Source organism: Symphalangus syndactylus, chromosome 3 (genome assembly GCF_028878055.3).
Source record: "Symphalangus syndactylus isolate Jambi chromosome 3, NHGRI_mSymSyn1-v2.1_pri, whole genome shotgun sequence".
Classification (NCBI taxonomy): domain Eukaryota; kingdom Metazoa; phylum Chordata; class Mammalia; order Primates; family Hylobatidae; genus Symphalangus; species Symphalangus syndactylus.
Window position 1 is genome coordinate 54,334,839 of NC_072425.2, and position 27,602 is coordinate 54,362,440.

Below are 27,602 nucleotides of genomic sequence, written 5' to 3' on the forward strand. Positions count from 1 at the left end.
TATTTTCACTCGGTGTTGATCTGAGAACAATTTCCAGAGATTCGAAATAGTTAAAAAACATATTTTCCTCTGGTGATAGTTGATTTGATTGGAAGAGGGTTCATGCAGTTCCTCATGCTGTCATTCTAAGTCTTGTTCTGTAAATAAGCATTTTAAAACTACAAAGAAGAGAGAGAGAAAATCAATAGTTTGACATTTATTTGCTTGTAGCTACAGTTGATTTAGTTATTTGTCTTTATCCCCTTGATCTCTAAAATTCTTCAACAAAAGGCTCTTTTATACCTGAGTACTAAATATAATTAAGAAATTATTGTAATTGATGCTTGGCTTAATAAGCACTTACCAAATGAGAAGCCATCCTCTTAGACAATGCAAATCCACACATGAGTGTAGGTGAAGAGTGACAGGTACATTCTGTAAACAGTGGGAGTGAATAATTTAGCCAGAATCTGCATGCTTTATGGGAACCTGAAGCTGGCAGTTCTTTTTAAGAAATATCAGGCTAAGAATTCTAGAAGAGATAAGCAGCGTTATTAAGAACCTTGTAACAGTTGAAGCTGTGCCACGTATTTGCATTTCAATGATGTCAGCCCCTGGCTCACATTCCTATTTCATATTCACCTGCCTACTTTCTTTTAATATTCTCATATTTTAGTCAAAATCCACTGTAGTCTTTGATTTGGAATTTTTCTTTAGAAATACCTTAAAGTACAGACAATATTATAACAATCATCCTTATACCTCCACCCAGAATAATTTGTTTTAGATCTTTATTTTTAAAAAGGGATATTAGCTTATATATACTTTAAGATGCCTTTGTTTTTGTCTCCACTTCAATTTCCCTCTTCAGAAAAAAGGTCAATATCATAAATTTGATGTGTATTCTTTCTATATATATCTACATACATACATATGCACAAGTAAGCATGTGCATACACACACATGCATGCACACACACATAGAGGTTTGCTTCAGTGTTACCTGTTTATAAATGTGCTTACCAAATTTCTGTCCACAGTCTAATGTCTTCATTTCTTTCTAAATGAATGAAAATTTAAAGTTAATGCCTGGAATTTGGCATGTGTGACAAGGATATGGTAATTCCACTACTGAGAAAGGAGAGAGTAACAGGCAGACATATTTAGAAGGAAGATATTAAGCCTGGGTTTTTGTGTTTAAAGTGCTTCTGAGACATTCAGCAGGTAATCTATAAACATATGCACATATGTAAATCTGGGAAAAGAGGTCTGTCTAAAAAATCTCAATTTTGGAGACAAAAAATAAGTAATTATGAAAATAATTAGTGTGAATGAAAACACAAATGGGTCAAAAGTTTTCTAAACCTCAAAAATGCTTGTACCAAACACCTCTAGCAAATGAAGTATTAATCATAAATCATTTAAAATACCGTATTAGAAAATCAAAATCAACAAGTGAGGTATGGTCTCTATCCCAGCTAATGGTCAACATATACCCCACTGAAGAAGGTAACCATGACAGTATGACAAGAAATGCCAGCAGAAGAGTAAATATTGCATGAAAGAGACAATAACCTATCATTATTCATAGATAATGCAACATTCTATGAGAATAACCTCCAAAAAATGAAAAAGTATTAGTCAATAGGATAATTAGTAATCCCAGCTTCTCGGCAGGCTTAGGCAGGAGAATCGCTTGAACCCAGGAAGTGGAGGTTGCAGTGAGCTGAGATTGCACCACTGCACTCCAGCTGGGTGACAGAGCAAGACTCCATCTCAAAAAAAAAAAAAAGAAAAAAAAGAAATATGCAACATTCCAGATTCCTGTAACTCAAGAGCAACACGTTTGAAAATTGACAATGTGACAAATGAACCATACTTAAAATAGAACAAAATGTCTAAAGTACCTAGAAATATGCTTAACCATAAATTTTAAAAATTGTAGGGAGCAAATTATGAAATTACACTGAAAGACAGAAAATAGGATTTAAATAAATCTAGAGACATAAGCGTACCCTTGTTTTGGGAGGTGACAGTTCTCCTCAAATTGACTTACTAAGTCAATTAAGTATAATTCCAATAAAAGTCCCAACAGGGACTTATTCATGGATCTTAAAAAACTTTTCAGAAAATTAACAAAGGAAATATACACACTTTTATTTAAAACAATTTTATAAAATTAATCAAGAAGGCAAGTATATTTGCTTTTTTAGATAGCAAAATTTACTGAAAACAATTGTAAGTAGACCACTGTGGGTATTGGTGACAACACTTTACAAATAGAGAACAGAATAGCTGGGACTACAGGCGCGTGCCACCACTAGTTTTTTGTATTTTTAGTAGAGACGGGGTTTCACTGTGTTAGCCAGGATGGTCTTGATTTCCTGACCTCGTGATCTGCCCGCCTCGGCCTCCCGAAGTGCTGGGATTACAGGCATGACCCACCGCACCTGGCCACAGATTCTTAAAAGGAAAATTGCTCTTGCTTTGATAACAGTGTGTGGAAATGGCTTTTCCAATTAACAATGCTTTCGGGAAAAACAAACTACACATGATTAGGAAGCTTACTGACAGAACATTTCTTTGTTTTGGAACCGGTATGTTTTTTGCACTTTCTCATGAATGCAAGTGTAGTACACCTCTCTTTATTTTCTTTAAAAAAAAAAATACATTTTTTTAATTAGAAAGATTACCCTCAGATGTTACCATTTTAACACAATATTTGTCCCCAAATTCTTCATTCTTTTATCTATATGGATGTTTTTCTAGCTACTTGAAAGGAAAATAATTGGGAATGTAGAAACAATGCAAACAGTCTGCAGATAATGACCCACAGAGAATCTTAATAAACTAGATAGCATCATGAAATGTAATTTCCAGCAATAACATAATGATCATGTAAACTATAAAAATAATATCATGTTCTAAAATGATACTGATAAATTTTGAGTTGAAAAGCATAAATAGGATAGCAATAAAGTGAATATCATGACATCTTATTGGGAATATGAAAATTATTCTATTGCTTAACCTAATTGCATTTTGGTGGTGTGCCAGGAAAAGCTGAGTTTCTGTAAACATCCCTGGGCTAATATGAGTTCAGGCTTCTTTCACTGCATTCAGCACTGTAGCATAAGGGCACTAGATAGCCTTGCCCCCACAGGCGCTGAAGGAGGCTTGTCTGTCTGTGACAACACCTCTTTCATCTATAGACACATGGTCTTCGTAAATTTTCCCCAGGAGAGTTCAGCATTAATGCACTTGGGCCACTCTATTTCCACAAGGTCATGTAAATTATTTAAAAAAGAAAAAGGTGGGAACGGGATGGTCTTGGGCAGCTGATTAGCATTTTATGCATAATAAAGAATTTCGCATGTTTGCGGCCAGGCACAGTGGCTCACACCTGTAATCCCAGCACTTTGGGAGGCTGAAGGGGGTGGATTACGAGGTCAGGAGTTCAAGACCAACCTGGCTAAGATGGTGAAACCCTGTCTCTACTAAATATACAAAAATTAGCCAGGCATGGTGGCAGGCATCTGTAATCCCAGCTACTCAGGAGGCTAAGGCAGAGAATTGCTTGAATCTGGGAGGCAAAAGTTGCAGTAAGCCAAGATTGTGCCACTGCATTTCAGCCCGGGCTACAGAGCGAGACTCTGTCTCAAGAAAAAAAAAATTGATTAAATAGGATACTGAGTATCTTAATATAATGTCCAAAATGTGAAATATATAATACAACAAACACTCATAATACCAAGAACTAGGAAAATCAGAACATGATCAAGAAAAGACAGCCTTACAAAAACAGCATTGAGATGAATTAGAAGCTGAAATTATCTGAAAATGATTTTAAAGCCACCATTATAAAAATTATTTCATAAGCAATTATGACTTCTCCTGAAACAATTTGAAAAGTAGGAAATTTCAGCAAACAAATAAAAACTAAAGAGAAGATCCAGTTGGAAAGTATAGAACTGAAAAATTCAATCACCAAAACAAAATAACCAAACAAAAAGCTCACTGAATAATTGTAATATAAGGTGAAGAGTTGACAGAAGATAGAATCAGTGAACATGAGAACACATGAGTAGAATTTGCCCAATTTAAGCAATAGAAAAAAAGTGAAAAAAATTATAAAGTATCAAGTACCTGAAGTACTATAATGAAAAAGCTAACCTTTGTATTATCAGAGACTGAGAAGGAGAGAAAAAAGAATGAGACTGAAAAACTTCATCCTAAAAAGTAATGGCTATAATTTCCCCAAATTTGAAGACATAAACTAATAAATTCAAGAGGCAAATACACCGCAATGGATATACCCAAAGAATCACATAAAAAGATATCATCATTAAGATGCTGAAAATTAAAGGCAAAAAGAAAATCTTAGAAGCAATCAGAGAAGTAACATATTACCTATATGGGTATGCCAATTCAAATGTCAGTAAACTCATTTGAAATTTGGATGCCAGAAGAAAATGGCACATTTTTCAAGTCCTGAAGGACAGGGAGTGTCAATTGTGAATTCTATATCTGGTTAAAGTATACTTACTTCAGGAATAAAGTAAAAATAAACACATTGTCAGATGAAAATAAACTAAGAGAGTTTGTTGCTGGCCAACCTACCTGTAAAGAATGGCTAGAAAAAAAATCATAACAGAATAAATCATATAACTTCAGAAAGAAAATAATAAAATTTGCATGTATAAAAATAGAAATAAATATACAAGAATGTGAATTTTTAAATCATATTTTATGGTTGAAGTAAAAGTTATAATATCAGCTAATGTGGTTCTCAATGACTGTAGATGAAATACTTAAGATAATTACATTTAAACATGGTACAAAGTAGAGGGATTTAAATGGAAGTAAGCTTTCTATGCCTTGCTCAAAGTCTATAATGTTCATACCTGTCTCTCTCTGTGTGTGTGTGTGTGTGGTATATACATAGATACAAATATAGGGTGATAATTAATAATCTGTACAAAAACTCTCCAAACAGATATACATAAAATCATTATAAATAAATGAAGATTGAATCAATTAAAAAGTTTAAATAAACAACAGAAAGGCAAGAAAAGAGAAACAAAGAGGCTATCAACAGAAAACAAATAAAATGGCAAACTAAAACCATCAATAATTACTCTTTGTGTGTGTGTATTAGTCTGTTTTCACAATGCTATAAAGAGCTACCTGAGACTGAGTAATTTATAAAGAAAAGAGGTTTAATTGGCCGGTGGTTCCTACAATCATGGCAGAAAGCGAAGAGGAAAAAGGCATGTCTTACATGGCCAGAGAAAAAAGAAAGATAGAAGGGTGGGTGCTACATACTTTCAATCAGACAGATCTCGTGAGAATTCACTCACTATCATGAGAACAGCAAGGGGGAAATCCACCTCCATGATCTAATCACCTCCCAGAAGGCCCCTCCACTAACACTGGATATTACAATTTGACGTGAGATTTGGATGGGGACAAAAATCCAAACCATATCAGTGTGAATGGGATAAATACACCAATTAAAAGACAGAGATTGAGTGCATAAAAAAAAGATGCAACAATACATTGTCTACAAAATAACTCACTTCAAATACAATGACATGGTTATATTGAGTAAAAGAATAGAGTAAAAGAATAAAAAAAGATATGCCGTGTGTATTATTCAGGGTTCTCTAGAGAAACAGAACCAATAACATAGGTATGTATATTGGCTCAAGTGATTATGGAGGCTGACACATTCCAAAATCTGCAGTTGGTGAGCTGAAGACCCAGGAGAGCCAATGGTGTCATTCTAGCTCAAGTCTGAAGGCCTGAGATGTAAGAGAGCTGATGATAGTTCCAGTCCAAATACCAGCAGGCTTGAGATCCAGAAAAAGCTGATATTTCAGTTTGAGTCTGAAGAAGGGAAAAAACTGAAGTCCCAGAATGAAGCAGTCTGGCAGGAGGAGTTCCTTCTTACTTGTGGGAGGCTCAGCTTTGTGTTCTTTTAAAATTTCCAACTGATTGAATAAGACCCAACTACTTCAGGGAGGACAGTCTGCTTTACTTGATTTACTGATTCAACTGTTAATCCAATTTAGATGCACTCTTACGGAAACACCCAGAATAAGCTTGTCCAAATGTATCGTCACCCCAGTTAAATAGATACCTAAAAATAATCATTACACCGTGGATACTTTAAACAAAAAACATAAAAGCGGTTATGTTAATATCAAACAAGATAGATTTCAGTGCAAAACAAAAACGTACTAGAGACAAAGAGGTACATTATGTAAAAAAAAAAAAAAAAAGATACATCTATGTGGATCCTAAATGTGTAGGTGCTAAACAACAAAGCCTTAAAATATAAGAAGCAAATACCGAGGGCTGAAAGGAACAATAAACACATCTACAATGATGGGTGGAGGCTTCTGCAATCCACTCACGTCAATTAAGATAGACATTGAACAGTAACGATGAGGAGCTAAACAACACATTCGGCCAAAAGGATCTAATTCCATATGTAGAACACTCCTCTTAATAGTAGCAGAGCCTACAGTTGACTCTCCAACAACACGGGTTTGAACTGTTTGGGTCCACTTATGCATGGATTAAAAGTGACATTGAGTGTGCTTGCTTCTCCTGCCTCTCTTTCTACTTGCTCCATCTCTTCTGTCTCTGCCACCCCTGAGACAGCAAGACCAACCCCTCCTCCCACTCAGTCTACCCCATATGAAGATGAGGATAAATACCTTTATGATAATCCACTTCCCCTTAATGAATAGTAAGTAGATTTTCTATCCCTTATGATTTTTAATAACATTTTTTCTCTAGCTTACTTTATTAAAAGAATACAGTATATAATATATATGACATATACAATATTTGTTAATTGACTATGTTATTGATAAGGCTTCTGATCAACAGTAGACTGTTAGTAAAGATTTTGTGGACTCAAAATTTCACGTGAATTTTCTACTGAATGGGGAGTTGATGCCTCTGAACCTTGCATGGTTCAAGGATCAACTATATATATATTTTCAAGTGCCCATGTAACTCTCACTAGATAACTAATAGCCTTGGAAATAAAATGAACTACATAAATATAAAAAATATGAAATCATGCATTGTATGGAGTGTGTCCTATGGTTATATCTGAATCAAATTAGAAATCAATAACATAAAAGGAACAAAACTCTAACACTTAGAAATTGAACACATTTGTAAATAATACATGAGCCCAAGAGAGAAAGTCCCAGGGGAGATAAAAATGAAAACATAAAACTAAATAAAAATGGAAATATTACATTTCAACATACGTGGGTACAGCTAAAGCAAGGCTGAGAGGAAAATGCATAGTACTACTTGCTTGTATTAGAAAAAAGGACAGGTCACCAATCAGTCATCTAAGTTTCTAGCTCAAGAAACTAGAAAAATAATAGCAAAATAAACCCAATGCAAGTATAAGGGAGAAAATAATAAAAATAATTACATAAATCCATGCATTTGAAAATATGAAACAGTAAATCAATAAAACTAGAAGCTGGTTCTTTAAAAATCAACAAAATGCACAAGCCTCTAGCAAAACTGCCAAAGAAAAAAGAAGGCACAATTACTAATATCAGAGATAAAAAAGGAAGTATTACCACAGGCATATATCAAAAAGATAAGAGAATACTACCAATTACTCAGCACATACAAATTTGGCAACTTTCGTAAAATGGAACAATTCCTCAAAAGGTACAAACTTCTACAACTCACCAAATATGAAAAAGATTTGGACAGCACCAAAACTATTAAGGAAATTAAACTTGTAGTTAAAATACTTCTTCAAAAGAAATCTTCAGACCCAGGTGATGTCACTGAAGAATTCTATCAAACATTACATGGTTCAACATTTAAAAATCAATCAGTGCAATCCACAAGATCAACAGACACCGAATACAAATTAATCATATACATAAACACAGAAGCAACATTTGACAAAATCTATGGTAAAAAATTCTCAACAACTTAAGAACAAATTTACAGAGTTCCTAAAGCACCTTGCAGTAGCATCATTCTTTAAAGCTTTTTCACTAAGATTAGAAATAAAAAGAATTTTAATTCTCACTGCCCTTATTAAGCATAGTACTAGAAATCCTAAAAAGCCCATTAAGACAAGAAAGGAGAAAGAAGGAAAACAAATTGGGAAAGAAAATATAAAACTTTTCCTATTTTCAAGTGGGCATGATTGATGCACAAAATTTCGATGAATCTCCAAAAAAAATTCTCCTAGAACTAATAAGTGAGTCCAGCAAGGTCACAGGATACACTATCAGCATACAAAAATCAATGACATTTCTTTATACACAATGAACATGTGAAAACTTAAATTGAAAACACAATACCATTTAAAATTCCTTCAAAGATAACAAAATATTTAGGCATACACATAACAAAAGAAGTACAAAATCTGCATTTTAAATATAAAAAACTAATGAAAGAAATCAAAAAATACCTAAATAAATGGCGAGACATACTATGTTCATAGGTTAGAAGACTAAATATAGTGACAATGTTGATTCTCTTTAAACTGATCTAAGATTTGATGCAATTATATCAAAATTCCAAAAATGATTTTTGTAAACACAGACAAGCTTATTATGAAATTTATATGGAAAAGTACAGATCTTAGAATAGCTAAAACAATCTTGAAAATGAGGAATGAGGTGGGAGTGTATCCTCCAAAAGATATATACAGATGGCAAATAGCATCTGGAAAGATGATCAATTTTATTAGCTATCGGGAAAATGCAAATTTAAACCACAATGAGATATCACTATACACTTATTAGAATGGATAACATTTTAAAAATAGGGAAAACATCAAATGCTGGCAAGGATGCAGAGAAACCGGACCACTGACACATTGCTGATAAGAATGTAAAACCATACAGCCACTCTGGAAAATGGTTTGTCATTTTCTTATAAAACTAAATATGCACTTATCTGGTAAACCAGCAATTTCATATTGGAGCATTTATCCCAGAAAAGCAAAGATTCATAGTCACTGAAGAATTTCTACAGAAAGATTCATAGTAGCTTTTGATTCATAACCCTCATAAACTGGAAACATTCCAAATGTCATTCAATAAATGAATGGTTAAACAGACTGTCATGCATGTACACCATGGAACACCTCTTGTCATTAAAGAAGGAATTATTGACACGTGATAATTTGGATAAGCCTCAAGAGAAATACAATAAATGAAAAAAGCCATTTCAAAAAGGTTATATAGTGAATGATTCAACTTACATTATATTTATGAAATGACAGAATCTAGAAATAGAGTATAGATTAGTGGTTTCCAGGATCAGGGATGGCTTGGAGGTGGTTGGCTATAAAAGAGCAACACAACAGATCCTTCTGTGGATGGCAATGTCCGTACCTTTACTCTGAACGTCAGTATCATGGTTATTATACTGTGGTATAGTTTTGCAAGATGTTATCATTTGTGTAAACAGTGCATAGGATTTCTGTATTTTTTTTTACAACTGCATGCAAATTTACATTTACTTAAAAACAAAGTTTGATTTTAAAAAGGAAATTTGAAACAAAACAAACATAACCTCTTTCCTGGGGATTTTGTTCCTGTCAAGCAGCAGGAATTTTTTTTTTTTTTTTTTTTTTTTTTTTGGTCAGGGGCCACTTTCATTGCCAATGACAAGTACATGCTCATCCTTGTATCCTTCCCAGGTTATTTTGAATAATTGGGTCTGGGCTGGTACAGGACCACATTGTTGGTTATGACAGCTGCTAAAATGGGACTACCGCAGCATGGACACAAAAGATTCTAGTGATGGGCACCATCACATCCACAATGAACACTGATTGAGTATTGGATTAAAAAGAACATACATATCATGAAATTCGGTAAGGACATTAAAGATCATTTTGTCTTTCCCTTTAATATTGCAGAAGATTAAACGGAGGCCTAGATTATCTCATCCAAGATTAAAGCACTAGGTATTGGCAAACTCACAACGAAAAGCAAAGTTCAGGAATCTTAATGTTCCTATCTTTAAACCAGAAAAAGATGAATTTCTTTGCTCTCTCTCTTTCCCATCATCAGTGCATTCTCGTTTTGATAAAGAGATCTAAGGATCTGTAAAGTTTCCCTCTCATCACTATATATCTACAATAAGGATCCACTTTGTTGTGTTTTCATCTGTAAGTTTTATACATGCTACAAAACTATAATTTTCAAACACATAGCATAATGCATTGTAAATTGTTTACAGGGATAAATGGAACAAACATTTGTTCAATGATTGAATTATCTTCAGAGTTCATCTATCATTTGCTCTACTGTCATGTCTTTTTACTATGTCTTGGCTGCTTTTCTAATTTTTCAATTTAAATAAATTTTACTATTTCTTGTACTTCTATCTCATCACTATCTTGAAGTTAACTTTGAACCAGCCAAATGCATTTTCTATGTCATCATCTAGATCACTAAATGAAACGAACATGAATCGATCTTTCAGTATTCTTAGGGTCACTATGATCCAGACTAGTCTCTGAACCATCTAGGATGCACTGTTTTCAGTCTAGAAGTTTCTTTCCATGAGTATATTTTTCAAGGAAAGAGTAAGGAATACTTCCTGGTTGTATACAGGGAGATGAATTAATGATGGTTTTTGTAAAGACTGCTTGACTGTAAGTTCTGACTTTGATGAACTATAAAAAATGAAATCATCCGATACTAAAATAGGACAATTAATCTTTTTATATCTGTGATATTTTAACACCTTTATGAAGTGTAAATCCTAGCTTTACTTTTTGCTTTAAAAATAATTTAAAAGAGATTCTTAGGTCCATCCTAACTAAAATAGTTACAAATGACAAATAAAGATAAGTGTATTATTTTGTTTTTTAAAAAAGGTCTGGCAGATGGAGTGAAAAAGGATAGAAGTTCTCATTTTCTCACTTACCTCCTTCCCCTTCACTCCTACTTCACCTCCTACTTCTCATGCATAGATATTCATAGACATTTAGCAGAAAACTAACACGCATTCTAGGCTTTCTTCCTAATTCAAGCAATGCCATCTGTACAATACATACAGAGGTATAGGTATCTTCAAAATGAAATTTGTCCTTATTTTCATGAGCCAGGGACACAACAGTTTTTTTATGACTGCTTAATACAATACAATTTAATTTGTTGAAAACAAGAATGTTGTGGATACATAGATTCAAACAGACAAACATTTTTTGCACCCCTTTGCAATCAACCCCTCTCTCCACTCCCAGCCCCTCTCCACACTGCTCTGTTTTCTATCTCTATAGTTCTGCCTTTTTTGCAATGTCATATAAATACAATCAATTTGAGCTTCATCTATGAAGTTGTGTATCAGTAGTTTGCTTATTTTAATGCTAAGTAGCATTCCTTTGCATGGATATGCAACAGCTTATTCACTAGTTGAAAGATAGTTTCAGTGTTTCCAGCTTTTGGTAAGATGCATAATGCCAATAGAACTATCATACAGGTTTTTTAGTAAATATAAGTTTTTGTCTTGGGAAAATATTTAAGAGTAGGACTGCTGGGTCATATGGTAAGTGTGTGTTTAGCTTTATAAAAAAAATTGCCAGGCTGTTTGCAAAGTAGCTGTACCATTTTGGATTCACACCAGCAATGTATGAGAGTTCCAGTTGCTCTACCTGTTTCTTGTCAACATTTGCAACACTTGATAGTGTCAGTTATTTTTTGCCATTACACAACACGTACAATACTAGTTTTTTAAATTTGCATATTCTTCATGCAAATTTAAATGAAAATATTTTTGGGTACTTATTTGACATCCATTTATCTTCTTTCAAAGATACTTTCTTTCAAAGTGTCTGTTCAAAACCTTTGCACATTTTATAATTGGAATGTTTGTCTCATAGTATTGAATTGGAGTTATTCATATATTCTGGATACAAGTCTTGTATATTTGGCAGATATTTTTGCTTAGTCTTTGCCATTTTTTATTCTGTTAACAATGTCTTTCAAAGGGAAAAAGATTTAAATTTTAACCATTTAACATTTTTTTCTCTTCTAAATAATGCTTTTGATATATGTCAGAGAAATCAAAAATATGTTCTCTGTTTTCTTTTAGAAGTGTTATTGTTTTAAGTTTTACATTTAAGTCTGTAATCTACTTTGAGTTAATTTTTGCATATAGTGTGAGGTGTGGTTCAAGGTTTGTTTTTATAATTACATGGAACTTTTCCATGACCATTTTTTGAAAAGATTATTTTTTATAAATTATGTTTTCAATTTGTTTAATACCAATTAACCACATATGTGTAGATCTTATAGACTCTCTATTCAGTTCTATTTATCTGCTTGCCTACCCTTTCAAAAATACCAACTGTCATAATTAGTGCATCTTAGTATGTCTTAAAATTATGTACTGTGAATTCTTCAACGTTGTTCATTGTAAAAATTATTTTGGCTTTTTTAGTTCCTTGCATTTTCATATGAGTTTTACAATAAGCTTATTGACTGTTACCACATTTTCTACTGAAAATTTGTTTTGTGGGTTAGTTTGTAGCTTGATTTGTGATAATTGACATTTTAACAATGTTGAGATTTCCATTCCATTTACATGGTGCATTTCTCAACTTTAGGTCTTCTGTGATTTCTTTCATCAATGTTTTGTAGTTTCTAGTATTTTGCACATATTTTATTAGATTTGTATTTAAGTATTTCATTTTTTGTGCTAATGTAGATGATAATTTTAAAAAATTAACTGTCCATTACTAGAATATAGATATACAATTTATTTGTATATATTGACATTACATCTTGCAAACCTACTAAGCTCACTTATTACTTGCAGTAGCTTTAGAGAAAGATTTCATGGGATTTTCTCCATGATAATTATATCTTATATAAATACAAAAATTTTTATTTCTCTGCTTCCAATCTATATTTATGTTATTTCTTTTTCTTCTCTTATTGCACTGGTTAGGACCTCCAGTATAATGTTGAATAAGAGTGCTAAGAGCAAGCATGTTCCCCAATCTTAGCTGAAAAGCATACAGGTTTTTATTAATGGTCATATTATATATAAGTCTGTATAGATATTCCTTATCAGGTTAAGGAAATTTCCTTCTACTCCCAGTTTGCTGAGAGCTTTTATCATGCATACACAAAGGATTTAGTAACGTGCTTTTTTGGCATTTACTGAGATAATCATATTTTTTTCTTCTTCTTTAGTCTATAGATACAGTAACTGACATTTTTTTTTATTGTCAAACAGGCCTTGCATTCCACGGATAAATTGTGTCATAATGTATTGCCATTTTTATACATCACTGAGGTTAATTTGCTAATATTTACTGAGGAATTTTCATCCATGTTTATGAAAGCTATTGGTCTGCATTTTTCTTTTCTTATCATTTCTGTTCTAGTTTTGGTGTTAAGATAATATTGGTCTCTGTAGATGATTTAGATGTGTTAACTCTACTTGTTTTCTCAAGGATATATGTATAATTCGTAATATTTCTTCCTTAAATATTTTGTAGAATTTGTCAGTGAAACCACCTAGACTTGGAACTTTTTGTTTTTGTTGTTGAGAGGTTTTAAATTATGAATTCAATGTCTTTAACAGATGCACAAATATTCAAAATACATATTTCTTTAGTAGTCTTTAATAGTAGGTAATTTCGAAGAAAATTATTACATTTAAGTTGTAGAATTTAGAGATATAAAGTTGTTCTTAATATATCCTTATTATTTTAAATTTTATCTAGAGTAGTGATGAGGTCTCTTTGTTATCCTTGTATGGGTAATCTCTCTCTCTTTCTCTTTTTCTCTCCTCTTTTCCCTCCTCTTTCTCTCTTATTTTTAAGGTCTGGCTAGATGTTTTTCAATTTCATTAACTTTTTTCAATGCATCAGCTATTGGCATTATTTATTTTCTCTATTGTTTTTTTCTGTCTCCAGTTTTGCTTTTTTGATTGTTATCTTCATTATACATTTCCTTCCTCTTCTTTTGATTTTAATTTGTTTTCCTTTCCTAGTTGTTTATGGTGGAAGCTTATATCATTGTTTTACTATCTGTGTGCCTTTTAAATTTAAGCATTTAATGCTATACGAGTCCCTCTAAGCATTGCTGTAGTAATATTTAACATGTATTGCTAGGTTAAGTTTTCATTTTTATTTCATTAAGAACATTTTCCAATTTCCACTATTTGTTCTTTGACTCCTATTTAAATGTGCTATTTTCAATTTCTCAATATTTAGGTATTATCTTCATATAATTTTTATTCCTTTTTAAATTTTCTTATGATCAGAGAATCATATTTTTGCAATTCTCTTTTTAATTTGTTAAAATCGGTTTTGTGTTCATAACATGTTCTAACTTAGAAAATATTCTATATGCACTTCAAAAGAATGTGTACTCAGTGGTTGTTTGTTAGAGTGTTCTATAAATGTTAGTTAAATCCAGATAGTTGATGAAGTTGTTCAGTTCTTCCATATCCTTACTGACTTGCTGTGTATTTGTTTTACCTATTACTAAAAGAGATAGATAAAACATCCAAGAATTTCCAAGTACACAAATTTAGGATTGATATCTGTCTATTGCATTGACCTCTATTATTAGATAATATCTCCTTTCATCTCTGGAAATGTTCTTGTTTTGAATTCTACTTGTATGATATTAATATAGCCATTCTAACTTTATTTTAATTCATCTGTATGGCATACGTTTTTCTATTCTTTTATACTTATTATATGTTTTTCTCTTCTTTAAAGTTAGTTTGTTGTAGTTAAATATTGCTTTTTGTCCATCCTGACAATTTCTGTCTTTTAATGAATACATTCAGACCATTCCCATTATTACTGATATAGCTAAATTAAAATCAACCATCATGGTTTTTTTTAAATTTCTATTTAGTCTAAACAGATTCCTTTGTACCTGCTTTTCTGCCTGTTTCATATTTTTTAATTCTAATTTGACTTTAGTATTGGTTTATTATGTATAATTGTATAAAATACTTTATTAATTGCTGTGGCATTTGAAATATATATTTTAATTAATCATGATCTAGCTTCAAATAGCATTGTAGTTTCACCTGCAATATTAGAACAATATAACTGCACACAACTATTTCCTCCTTCATGTCCTGTGTGCTCCTTATCATACATTTTGCTTTTACATATGCTATAAACCCACAATACATTGCTATTAATTTTCCTTCAAATAGTCAATTAACTTTTAGAGCCATTAAATGTATGGCTCTAAATTTGTTTATATTTTATACTTACTCTCATTTTAATGAGTTCTGGATATCTTCATTTATTTGTGTTGATCAAAGTTTTGATCTGATGCCCTATTTCTTCTGCCTGAGGAACTTTTTAACATTTCAGGTAGTGTAGGTTTGTTGGTAACGTGTTTTAAAGTTTTGTTTGTCTGAAAAACATATTCACTTTGAAAGATATTTTCACAGTGTAGAATTCTGTTGACATAACAACTTTGTTCTCACTGACTGTCACTTTAAAAATGTTGTTTCACTCTTTTTTTAACTTTCATTTTACATTCAAGGGTACGGCAGGTTTGTTATGTAGGTAAATTGAATGTCACGGGGGTTTGGTGTAAAGATTATTTTGTCACCCAGGAAATAAGCATAGTACCTGATAGGTAGTTTTTCAATCCCCTCCCTACTCCCACCCTGCAGCTTCAAGTAGGCCTCAGTGTCTATTGTTCCCCTCTTTGTGTCAATACATACTCAAAGCTCAGCTCCCACTTATAAGTGAGAACATGTGGTATTTGGTTTTCTGTTCCTGTGTTAGTTTGCTTAGGATAATGGCCTCCAGCTCCATCTATGTTGCTGCAAATAATATGATCTCACTCTTTTTATGGCTTCATAGTATCCCATGGTGTATATGTACCACATTTTTTAATCCAGTCTACCATTGATGGGCATTTAGGCTGATTCCATCTTTTGCTATTGGGAAGAGTGCAGTGATGAGCATACATGTGCATGTGTCTTTTTAACAGAACAATTTATATTCCTATGGGTATATACCCAATAATGGGATTGCTGGATGAAATGGTAATTATGTTTTAAGTTCCTTGAGAAATTGTCAAACTGACCTACAAAATGGCTGAACTAATTTACATTCCCACCAGCAGTGTATAAGTCTTCTCTTTCCTCTACAACCTCACCAGCATCTGTTTTTTGAGTTTTTAACAGTAGCCATTCTGACTGCTCATTATGGTTTTGATCTGTATTTCTCTAATGATTAGTGATGATGAGCCTATTTTCATATTCTTGCTGGCCACATGTATGTCTTCTTTTGAAAAAGTCTGTTCATGCTCTTTACCCATTTTTTAATGGGGTTGTTTGATTTTTGCTTGTGAATTTGTTTAACTTCTTTATAGTTTCTGCATATTAGACCTTTGTCAGATGCATAGTTTGCAAATATTTTCTCCCATTCTGTAGGCTGTCTATTTAGCCTGTTGATAGTTTCTTTTGCTGTGTAGGAGCTCTTTAATTAGGTCCCATTTGTCAATTTTTGTTTTTACTGCAATTGCTTTTGGTATCTTCATCATGAAATCTTTGCCAGGTCCTATGTCTGAAATATTTCTTGGGTTATCTTCCAGGATGTTGACAGTTTTAGATTTTACATTCAAATCTTTAATCCATCTTGAGTTGATTTTTGTATATAGTTTAATGAAGGAGTCCAATTTCAATCTTCTGCATATGGCTAGCCAGTTATACGATTTATTGAATAGAAAGTCATTTCTCCATTGCTTGTTTTTGTTGATTTTGTCAAAGATCAGATGGTTGTAGATGTCCAGCCTCATTTCTGAGCTGTCTGTTCTGTTTCGTTGGTCTATATGTCTGTTTTTGTATTAGTACCATGCTGCTTGGTTACTGCAGCCTTGTAGTATAGTTTGAAGTCAGGAATGTGATGCCTCCAGCTTTGCTCTTTTTGCTTAATTTGCTTATGATTGCCTTGGCTATTTAGGCTCTTTTTTGGCTCCATATGAATTTTAAAATAGTTTTTCTAGTTCTGTGAAGAATTTCATTCACTGTTCGACAGGAACAGCATTGAATCTCTAGATTGCTTTGGGCAGCATGGCCATTTTAATGATATTGATTCTTTCTATCCACAAGCATGAAAAGTTTTCCTATTTGTTAGTGTCATCTGATTTATTTTAGCAGTGTTTTTAAATTCTCATTGTAGATGTTTTTCACCTCCTTGGTTAGCTATATTTCTAGGTATTTTATTGTTTTTTGGCAATTGTGAATGGGATTGTGTTCTTAATTTGGCTCTCAGCTTGGATGTTGTTGGTGCATAGGAATGTTACTGATTTTTGTACATTGACTTTGTATCCTAAAATTTTGCTGAAATTGTTGATCAGATCAAGGAGCTTTTGGGCAGAGGATATGGGGTTTTCTAAATACAGAATCATGCTGTCTATAAACAGATATAGTTTAACTTCCTCTCTTCCTGTTTGGATGCCTTTTCTCTCTTTCTCTTGCCTGATTGTTCTGGATAGAATTTCTAGTACTATGCTGAATAGGAGTGGTGAGAGTGGGCATCCTTGTCTTCTGCTGGTTTTCAAGAAAAATGCTTCCAGATTTTCTGCATTCAGTATGATCTTGGTTGTGAGTTTTTCATAGATGGCTCTTATTATTATGAGGTGTAGTCCTTCAATCCCTAGATTGTTGAGAGGTTTTAATATGAAAGTATGTTGAATTTTATCAAAAGTCTTTTATGCATCTATTGAGATGATGATGTGGTTTTGGTTTTAGTTCTGTTTATATGGTGAATCACACATACTGATTTGCATATGTTGAACCAACCTTGCATCCCAGGGATAAAGCATACTTCATTGTGGCAGATAAGACTTTTGCAGCTGGATTCTGTTTGCTAGAATTTTATTGAGTATTTTTGCATCTATGTTCATCAAGGATATTGGCCTGAAGTTTTCTTTTTTTCTTGCATCTCTGCAAGATTTTGGCATCAGGATGAATAAGTTAGGAAGGAATCCCTCCTCTTCAATTTTTTGAATAATTTCAGCAAGAGTGGTACCAGTTCTTCATACATCTGGTAGAATTCAGCTATGAATCTGTCTGGTCTTGGGCCTTTTCAGTTTGGTAGGCTTTTTATTATTAATTCAATTTTGGAACTCATTATTGGTCTAATCAGGGATTCAATAACTTCCTGGTTCAATTTTGGGAGGTTACATGTTTCCAGAAATTTATCCATTTTTCTGGGTTTTCTAGCTTGTGTGCATAGAGGTATTCATAATAGTCTCTGAGTGTTTTTTGTGTTTCTGTGGGATCAGTGGTAACATCCCCTTTGTCATTTCTAATTGCGTTTATTTTTATCTTCTCTCTTTTATTTCCTTTATTAGTCTGGGTAGCAGTCTGTTGATCTTACTAATTCTTTCAAAGAATTAGCTCCTGAATTTATTAACTTGTTGTATAGTGTTTTTGCCTCAATTTCCTTCAGTTCTGCTCTGATTTTGGCTATTTCTTATCTTCTACTAGTCTTGGAGTTGGCTTGCTCTTGTTTCTCTAGTTCTCTAATTGTGATATTAGGTTGCTAATTAAAGCTCTCTGTAACATTTTGATGTGGGCATTTAGTGCTATAAACTTTGCTCTTGACACTGCTTTGCCTGTGTCACAAGGATTCTGATATGTTGTATCTTTTTTCTCATTAGTTTCAAGGAATTTCTTGATTTCTGCCTTAATTTCAGTATTTACCAAAAGTTATTCAGGAGCACGTTGTTTAATTTCTACATAACTTTATGGTTTTGAGTGGTTTTCTTAGCACTGATTTCTATTTTTATTGTGCTGTGGTCTGAGAGTGTGGTTGGTATGATTTTGATTTTTTCAAATTTGCTGAGGATTATTTTATGCCTGATTGTGTGGTTAATTTCAGAGCATGTGCCACATGCAGATGAGAAGACTATATATTCTGTTGGTTCCTTCAGCCTTTGAAGTTGCTATCCTTTGGATGTGTTTTTTTGCTTTTTTTTCATCTTTGATGCCCTTGGTGGTTTGATTATGGTATAAGGTGAGTTTGATTGACTGACTTTGATTCTAGTCTGCTCCTAAGTCTTGGAGGAACGATCTCTGATTAGTCTCCATGCCCACGTTTCTTTTGTTGGGTGTTCTGGTCCATGGGGTCCCTCAGGCAGGGGTCTCAGTTAGCAGACAAGTCACATGCTTGCTAGGTTGGCCCTAATCTGCTGTCTGTGTGTTTCCTGGGGAAACATTGAGTTGTGCCTGCCTGCAGAGTTCAGGCAGAAGCAAGGCCACTTGGTTGGAAGCTGTAGCAGGTATGGCCCATCTGGCTATGAGGGGTGGCAGTGAGTGGAGTTGCCTGTCCTGCCATCCAGGTGTTTCCATGGCAACAGGCAGCTGCACCCCTTAGGAAATTTAGGCAGAAGAAGGACCACTGTGCCTAGCAGGCATGGCTCACCTGGCTACCAGCAGTAGAGGTGGGTGAGGATGCCTGCCCTGCCATCTAGGTATTTACTGGGACAACGGGAAGCTGTGACCTCTAGTGGAGTTCACATGTAAGTGGGGCCACTGAGCCCGAAGCTCTAGCAGGAGCTGCCTGCCTTCCTGCCTATCAGTGGTGGGAATGGGTAGGGTCATGCGCCCTGTTGTCCAGGTGTTTTCTGGGACAACAGGAGGCTGTGCCCACCAGTTGAGTTCCCACAGAAGCAGAACAACTGGGCTGAGAGCTCTAGCAGGTGTTGCCTGCCTGGCCATCAGCAGCAGGTGTGGGTGAGGTTGCTGGCTCTGCCATCCAGGTGCTTCCTGGGACAACAGGAGACTGTATCCACCAGCTGAGTTCAGACAGAAGTGGGGACCACAGGAACAGAAGCTCTAGTAGGTGTTGCTCACCTGGATACCAGTGGCAGGAGTGGGTGGAGTGGCTGGCCAAGTTCAGGCCAAAGAGAGACCATTGGGCCAGAAGCTGGCACCATTCTCCATCTGGCCAGGACGGGTAGAGCAATCTTGCTGCTCACAGGCACCACAACTGCAGCCTCTATTTGGGGATATGGCTCCTGTGATGGTCTGCTCTGGGTCATGAGGCTTATAGAGGTCCCCTTGGACTCAAGAGTTGCCTCTGCAAAACAAATGGGTGGCTCTCGGCCTCAGTCTATAAGTCTGCTGGGGAGGGGGTCGGGGGAGGGGTGGCCAGGGAAATTCTCCCATTTCTAATCTTGCACAGGTGGAGAGCATGAATCCCCTGAGGGCTCTCACTCACTCAGTATTTCTCATGTTAGAGAGGTCCTCCTGGCTCCATGTTGAGCCTAGACAGGCTGATGTCCAGCTTCTCTCCTCTCTGCTCTCTGTGTCTGCCTGCTGTCTTGATGTATCCCAGTGTGGTTTCTCAGCTGATTGACCTGCAGAGTCGCTGCTCACTAGCACTTTTGTTTCCTCTCTCTGAGAGTGGTGCACATGAGCTGCTTCTAGTCTGCCATCTTGGAGTTGCCCCCTCCACTTTCTTCTGGATTGCATGGTTTTTTATTAAAAGTCTACTGTAATGCTTATCATTGTTCCTCTGTATGTCATGTGTTACATTTCTCCAGCTGTCTTCAATAATTTCTCTTCATCTTTTTTTAACAGTTTAAATACATTTATATTCCTCCTTTCCCCTTGGATATTTATGTTACTTTACATTCTCTGGGCTCCTTGGCTCTATGTCAATATGGCTAATATATCTTTAAATATTTCTTATATTTTATTCTCTCTGCTTCTCCTGAAAGTCCTATTACACATAGGTTAAATTATTTGGTGTTATCCCATAGCTCTTGAGTGCTTTGTTCTAGATTTCTTTAAACGTGTATTTTTCTCTTTGTATTTCAGTCTTGGTAATTTCAATTGACATATCTTTCTGTTCACAGATGTTTTCCTCAGCTGTCTCATGTCCACTGATGACCTTCTCAACAGAATTCTTACTGGTTTTTATTTCTAGAATTTCTGTTTGATTCTTGCTTTTAGTTTCTATCTTTCTGATAATACTCTACAACTGTTCATGTATGTTTTTCACTACAGCCTTTAACATATTCCCTGTAGATTTCTTAAAAATTCCCTGGTTGATAGTTTAAACATCAGGTTTATACTTGAATTTAGTTTCATTGATTGATTTGTCTGTCAACAGTAGCATTGACAATGGTTTATTTGTTCATGCTATTTTGTGTGTCTTATAATTTTTGGTTGAAGGCTGGACATTGAGCATAAAACAGTAGGAAATGAGGTAATTAGCATTTATGCCTGAAAATTGGCATAGCTCTTCTTCTTGGTTTTAATATTGGGAGTGGAAAAGAGACTGGATCAAATTATCACAACTTTAACTGGGTTACATATTTTGTTCTTATGGTTACCATCAAACTATCACTGGATTCACATTCCTCTAGTGTTAACTCAAGCTTAGCATGGGAGCCAATTTATCACCTTCAGGTTTAGAACTTCCTCAAGTACCTGATCCTCAAGGGGAATCTCTCTCCACAGTCTCACCCTCTCCTCTGACTGTGGAGTGCTATATTGTCAGTCCAGAATGTGTTAGGCAAGTCCTCTATCTCTGGGTCATAGTGGTGGAGCTTTGTCAGTAGCCCTGCCCTTCTGCCAGCAGTAGGCAATCTCTAATTCCCTGAGCCCAGGATGGTTTCCTACCTCTCCCCAGAATTAAAAGGTTTCATTTTTTCCTACTTTTAACCTTCAGCAAATTTTCACCTTTGTTTTGGGGGCAACATGTTTTTCCTGCTCTTTGACCAGTGGCCTAAGGCTTTTGCACTGTAGGGATGATTGATACAGGTGAGGCTATCTGCATTTCCTGCAGTAGCAGATCCTCCCTTTTTTTCAGACCTATACCTCCAAGGGAATCTCCCTCTGGTTTCCTGCCTGACTCAAATTGGTTTTTATGAGGACCATGGAGAAGAGCCTGCAAGTGAGTGTCTGAGACTCTTAAGGTCCTATACTCTCATGTTGATCTGCTGTTGGCCTTTAACAATTCATTAAAAATGTTGGTTGCCATCTTACCTGCTTACATATATGGCTTGCATGGCAGTCCTGTCTACCTCTGCCTCAAGTAAATGCTCACATATCATCAATCCTTGGAGGTGCTTCTCTTTCCTTATATCTCAGGCTGCTTGATTGCTCTGCCACCTCAGCAATCTGATTGATTCTAAAAACATTGATTTTGTCAATATCTAGATTTTCGTTGTTGTTAGAGTAGAAGTGTAACATGGTTTCCATTTATTTTACATCCTCAAATAAGCCTGTATTCTCTCACTATATTTTAATAGAAAGTAAAATTTCATTTGTCAGATCTCTTACTTAAAAGTTGTGTATAAGACTTTGAAATATATTTAGGTCAGCTATATAATGGCATACAAAATATTATCAGTCTCAGAAAGAAACATTGTAATCATGTCTAATAATATTTACCAAAAAAAAGAAAGAAAAAAATAAAGAAAACTTAAAACTTAAATAGAACAGCCATACCAGCTTGCAACAATTTGTGAGAAGCCGTGTTCACACCTTGGGCTAGAGTATAAATTTAGAATATTCCTAATGTCTCTTTGCCTGTTCATCAAGTTCAACAAAATTAGATCTGTATAAGTGACACATTTGTTGAGCATCATAAAAAATGTGCCTCGCAATAGTCATTCATTCCTTCATGTGACAGGAGGGAATGCAAAAGAAGTTCAGCAGAGTCAAGATATGTTTACTCAATTGTACTTTCTGCAGCCTACCAAAACTCATAAGGCAAAAATAAAAATAAGAAAAGGAATACTAATTTCCAATATTATTTGCCAAGAATTATATCTCCAAGCTTAAGACTCTAAAAAATATCTGCCAAATATAAAGGCTCCTCAACATGTAGAATTTCCACTAACAAACTCTCACAAATATGCATTGTACCAACTCTGCAGTTTACTGATAGTTGGAAACAACCTTCTCACCATTGCTCAGTGTTCAGAAATTTTGCTCTCTGTGTGCCTTTTGGTCTCACAAATCAAAAAGCAATGGGAATGTTAAAAGGAGAAGAGGGACATGATTAAAATTAACATGAAAATAGATCTACACAGAAATTTAAAAGAGAAAGGAAATAAGAATATTTGATGTATTTATGGAATTAATTATTTAAAAGTAGAAACAATTCAGAGGTCAGAATGATTCAGATACCACATGAAAACGATTGTTAATGTGCACTCAGAAGAATTACAAAATACAAAACAAACTGACCAACAAAATGAATGTCAAAAATTTAAATATATTTTCAGATCTTTGGTTAGTCTAGCAACCAGGGGTTGTTGGATGTCTTTTGGCCTAATATTAATTGAAGAGTTTATACTTTTAAAGATGGGCTTTCAGTGAGCCTTTCAGAACTTACTTTTTTTTTTCTTTTTGGTAAGAAGATGCTCTTCCAGATAGTTAAATTTTGAGCCATAGTGGTGGGGTTGCTGAGAGACAAAGTGCAGCCTTCCAAAATGTGAGCAGGATGCAGCATATATATACACATATGTCACACTACCAGGTAAGCCTCAAACAGCAGTCCTTCCTGAATACAGTGAGATACAGCAACGTGAGTGGGGGGCCTGAGAACATCCCCCTAAGTATTGAGCTAAATACCACAGAATGGCAGAGGAAATGGGGTCACAATTATAAATTCTGCAGATAAGCAACATTTTAACTTCCTGTGACCTGACTTCCTTGCCTGTAGAAGTGGATTAAACAGTGGTGAAAAGAAGAGGGGAAGAAATCAAATAGATACAAGTACATGCTGCTATTTAGAATCAGATAAGCAGAAAAAGCAAGTACTTAATCACCCAACAGAGACCTGGGCTGGAGGGGTATGACTATGGATCGTGTCAATCTCATCTCACTGCCAAGCATGGACGGGAATTGTGAGGCAGAGTGAGTGCCCTGGGCTGCGCTCGCATCACATGGGGAGAAAAATGAATCAAGCACAATGGAAGTCGCCACTGATTCTGTTCATTTTGTCTCCCTCCCCATCCATACCACACATGGTTACCTTAGAGACAACAGCCAATGTCAGAGAAGCAAAGGCAGGCACACAGTGACCTTCTGTAAACCAGTGTAAACATGTACCAGTGTAAACATGCGCACATACAAACACACACAAGAAGAAAGAAAGAAAGGTGTAAAAACAATAGTAGAAGCCCAGCACGGTGGCTCACGCCTGTAATCCCAGCACTTTGGGAGGCCAAGGAGGGAAGATCATGAGGTCAGGAGTTTGAGACCAGCCTGACCAACATGGTGAAACCCCGTCTCTACTGAAAATACAAAAATTAGCTGCACATGGTGGCGGGCACCTGTAATCCCAGCTACTCAGGAGGCTGACGCAGGAGAGTCACTTGAACCCAGGAGGCGGAGGTTGCAGTGAGCTGAGATCGCACCACTATACTACAGCCTGGGTGACAGCGAGACTCCATCTCAAAAAAAACAAAAAAAAAAGTAGAATATGATTCTGAAGAATCACAATAGGAAACAGAGATTTTGAAATAAATATCCCTTCCCTTTAGGCAATTAAAGTAAACATGAACTGTGTGAAAAAATATGACAAATATATAAAATCAAAAAAGAAAATGTGGGCAATTGAAGATAGTATGCAAGCTAGGAGAAAGAAATGTAAAATAAAACTAAAAGCATTACAGAAATGAATGCACTGAAATCTCAGTCAGGGTCAGGGAGACTAGACTTAGGTGAATTGCAGAGGAAGAACTAGAAAATGGGAAAAAACGAAGAGAGAAAATATTGCAGAGAAGTTGATTGATATGTGAGTCTGGCAAAAAAAAAAAAGCCAGTTCCATATAACTAGTGTTTTCAGAATGAAGAAACAGAAAATATATTCCTTGTTTTAAAAATAAACTACAATTTCTTTAGTTAAAAAAAATCACTTCAGTCTTGGTTATTTAAAAGTAACAATAGATCTGGATAATCAACATTAAGTCATATCCCCATGAAGTTACTGAATTGGAAAGATTAAATAAATAAAAACAAAAATTCTTTGATCCTTTTAGCTAAAATCTCAGTCATCTCTAAGAAGAAAATATAACTGACCTCATACTTTTCCACAGAATTTCTTAATAACCGAGTGAGGACGGTGATATCTCCACAGGGGGTAGGGAAAGAATATACAAGGAAAGAACATTCTTTGAATTCCTCAGTTCGCTGGCCAGATATGTTCTTTTTATTTTCCAGTCTGACTCTTCTGTTTGTGGGAGAAATCAGAAGATGTAGGAGGTGTCAAAACTAGTTTTCTGGGCAGGACACAGCATGAATCAGTGAAACAAAAGAAAGCAGAATCGTTTCAAAGCAACCCATGGTAACAACAGCAAAAAGTGTTTGTGGGGTTGGAACAGAGATCATTTGCATAGAAGCAGCACACTCTGTGGCCTTTCCACTTATCTGACTTATGCTTTGCCTGGGAGATGGACTCAGCCAAGCACCCATTTAAACAACTAGCATCATTCATGAGGCTCTGATGGAATTAAGTGACCATATCTCCTCTTGAGCTGCTCTGTCCTAGGAAAATAGAACTTGGCCAATCCTTCCCCAAATGGATCTGCTGAGGAATGATGATGGGGAGAAAGTGAAAAGGATGCAGCAGAATTTGTCCATGGATTAAAATTTAAAATTGGAATTTTATTTTACATAAATGGAAAATAATGAATCAGCTGGGAAAAATAAGAGTCTGTTGAGCAACTGCTTTTCTTTAAAAAATGTATTTTGGAGCTTAGGAGTTGGATTGATTGGAGTTGGAGGGAGGACAGAGAAGAGTAAAAGAGACAGAGATAAAGGCTGAGAACAAAGAGGCAGAAAGGTCAGTACATTGGACAGCAACAAAGGAGTGTTAAGGGCAGATGTTTGAAGGCGAATGGAGCCAGAGTTGGTAACCAGTTTAATGATCAGTGAAGACAAAAGCTAGTGTCTGCAGAGAAACTTAGTAATGACACTTAAGCTAATTAGGCCTGTAGATTCTTTGAAATGGTCAGGGGTTTGGCTTAGGCTCACAGAAGGCTGAGTTGAGAAATTGGACTGAAAGCAAATACTAATGACTTGACTGAAAGTCAATGAATTAAAATGGCATCTCTCTACACTACTACCCCATTGCCATCCTGGGAAGGAGGCTGCAGCTGGCCTGGTTTCCGATGTTTAGAAAATGAGTTGGGCCAGGCGCAGTGACTCACGGCTGTAATCGCAGCACTTTGGGAGGCTGAGGCGGGTGAATCACCTGAGACCAGGAGTTCAAGACCAGCCTGGCCAACATGGTAAAACCTCATCTCTACTAAAAATACAAAAATTAACCTCATCTCTACTAAAAATACAAAAAAGTGGCAGGCACTTGTGATCCCAGCTACTAGGGAGGCTGAGGTGGGAGGATCATTTGAACCTGGGAGGCAGAGGTTGCAGTGAGCTGAGATTGTGCCACTGCACTGCACCCTGGGTGACAGAGTGAGACTCTGTTTGGAAGAAAGAAAACAAGTAAGGGAAGGGGAACATGAGGACCAATTACTTCCTAGGTAGACCTGTATTGAACTATCTTATTTTCAGCCCTGTGCCTCACTTCTGCTCTCTGCCACAAATAGTGTCCTCATGTCCCCACACTTCTCTTTCCCATATCTTCATAGATCAACCTCCATATTCTGCCCAACTCAGAGAACATTACTGGTGGGGCTTTAGACCCAAACAGAATATAGAAGAGAGTTCTCTGCTATAACTCAACAGCTTCTCAGAATAGACTTCCATATCCCGATATTGGAGCATTCTGCAAAGAAAGAGTTGACTCCTCTTCCGATACTTCTAGAATGAATCTTAAAAGTTAATTAAATGTGTCAACATATTGACAAACAGAATATAGAAGAGTGTTCTCTGTTATAACTCAATGGCTTCTCAGAATAGACTTTCATATCCCAATATTGGAGCATTCCGCAAAGAGTTGACTCCTCTTCCAATACTTCTAGTATGAATCTTAAAAATTAATTAAATGTTTCAACATATTGACACACTTTCTGTTTCGTTCTTTAATGTCTTACTCTTAAATATGTAAAGACAGCTGAAGATAGCCTCATGTATTGGGTTTGGTTTCCCGAGAAACAGATGGAGATCTACATGCAGAGAGTTGATTGAAGAGTTCCCTTGCAGTCCACAACTGTAGGAGGAACAGGAGGGAAACATTGGGCAGAGAGATCAGTCAGACTCCCATACATGGTATAGGGTACTCTCAGATGATCCCACAGAGAGCTCTGGGCTAGGGAATCTTTAGAGTCATTCCAAGTGGAGAAAAGAGGGGCAGACTTTTGACCCCATTTCCAGTGATTGGAGGTCAATTGCCCTGGAGTGGAAGTATAACTTTGGATGATGTGGGTCCCTTCAGCCGTGTCCACAGAAGTCAGAATTCATCTCCTCCCAAAAAGATCCAAGGTTATGTTGGAAAAGTTGAATCAGCTGTCAACACCATACAAAGATGTTCTTCGATTGGTGTAGTTCTTAAGTTATCTATGCCTTCTCACTGAGGCTCCTTGGTCCCAGGAATGCCACTACATCACATTCCCATCTTGCTGAGGCTTCTAACCCCAGATTTGCCATGATTTTGACAAGTGTACAAGT